Genomic DNA, 1,831 nt, shown 5'->3' on the forward strand with positions numbered 1-1,831 from the left:
GAGAAGCATAGAGCAAAATAATTTGCAATTAAGCAATGGTTTTCTATCTTTTTGTATTGTTTTGTCTTACTTTCAAAATAGCTGGAGAATCAGAAACCCCTGTGCTGGTTCTATTTATTTCACACCAGAGGGCTCGACACCAACATGTGTAAACTGACTAGTTCTAGAGGATTCAGACCGAAGGGGGCTCAAAATTAAAAATGAAATGTTCTCTATTTCAGATATTAGAAAAAATACATTAGTTTTCATGTTAGACACACTTGAAGATGAAAACCCGAGAAGCTGAATGGCATGTTTTTCTTCAGGTAATAAAAACTTCAATTAGGTGCCACTGCAATGAGACCTGGGTGGGAGCCAGTAGATCTACCGTTATGACCTGATCTTGAATGAAGTGTGTTTTTCACAGCTAACTGCCATCTTATTCTGATCTGAAACATTTCAGACATGTGGACTCTAATGGTTGTTAGTGAGATTCTTCCCAAGTGCCTTGGGCCCAAGTCCGCCCTCCCAGAGCCGTCCCAGAGTCCAGATGCTAAATATCTATGTCCTGCCCATCACCCCATCTGACCTCCAACCCATTCCCCCTCCCCTCCCCGGACCCCATACAGTATGCACTCTGGAATCCACAGGTCTATCATAGGCAAACTCTCCTATATCCTCATAGGCTTCTCTAAACATGCTCCTCACCCTCTTGTTCTCCGTCGTGGTTTTCAAATGGTTGCATCATAAGCATCACCTGGAGTGCTGGAGAAGCTGCCACAGCCTCTTCTCCCGCCACCCTTTTGCCTCCGGACTTCTCAGGGGCCAGCAGCTGCTTGACCAGGGGCCCAGGACCACGGGCTCAGCTGACTGCCGTAGGCTCCGTGTCCCGTCAGCAGTTTGCAGGTGGGAGCGCCAAGGCTGCGGAGGGTGCAAGGAGCCGCAGCTGCAGCATGGTGCAGCAATCTGTAAGCAGGTCACGGTGTGCGTGGGGTTGGGCTTCCTGTCCACGGCCACCGGCTCAGGGGCCAGATTGGACCCTCGGGTGGACGTCTTTGTGCCCAGAGTAAACTGCACATGGAGGGCTTCCAGAGCCTGAAGGAGGTGAGGCAGTGGAGTCCACCTTTAAGAAGCAGGCTAAGGTCTACAGTCTCTCTGGTTCTCTGGCTCTGAACCTAGTGGTGTTCTGTTTTGGGAGTGCGAGGCGTCCAAAAGGGAAGAATATGCAGAAGCACAAATCAAAGAAAGACAGATGCTACAATCATGGAGGACTAGACCATCGCCAAGAAACGCAAGCTGCCACCCCAGCCCCAGAAGTGCCCCTTCTGCAGGAGAATCCGCCACCTGGTGGCCTCGTGTCCACTGAAGGCCCACTGGCCCCCAGCTCCCAGGGAAAGCCAGTCTACTTTTGGGAGGAAGAAGAGATTCACAGCCCTGCCCTGCTCCCAGAGGCCCAAAAATGAGCTGCAGCAGACAGGGGCTATGCTTTTGGGATCAGGAAGTTTCAAGGGACCAGTATCCATTGGCAGAAGGGAGAAAGTAGGTACAGGGTGGATAGGGGGCAGCTGGCACTGATTCCTGCCTCAGGCCAGTGTCCGCATCACCCCCTCTTCCCTCTTTGTGGGATTGAGGCAAAGTTACTCCATCCGTGCTCTAACCAAAAACACATGCGAGGGCTTTGGGCCAATTCCTCCCTGCATGCTTTATCTGAGTCTCCAGCCCCAGAATCTCCAGGTTCTGAAAGTGGCCTGGATAGGGAAGCTGTTTTCCTTTTAAAGCAGGATGTGTTATAATATTTCCCATAGCAGAGTGAAAAGATTAAGCCTGACGCCTGATTGATGGGAACAAGCCA

The 1,831-nt window shown here is 50.8% G+C and overlaps 1 pseudogene; it reads left to right on the forward strand.

Moving 5' to 3' along the window:
* The first annotated feature begins 676 nt into the window (after window positions 1-676).
* Window positions 677-1,442, forward strand: LOC100073004 (protein lin-28 homolog A pseudogene; annotated as a pseudogene).
* Window positions 1,443-1,831: the final 389 nt, after the last annotated feature.

The sequence above is a fragment of the Equus caballus genome, chromosome 10, assembly GCF_041296265.1.
Source record: "Equus caballus isolate H_3958 breed thoroughbred chromosome 10, TB-T2T, whole genome shotgun sequence".
In the NCBI taxonomy this organism is placed as follows: Eukaryota; Metazoa; Chordata; class Mammalia; order Perissodactyla; family Equidae; genus Equus; species Equus caballus.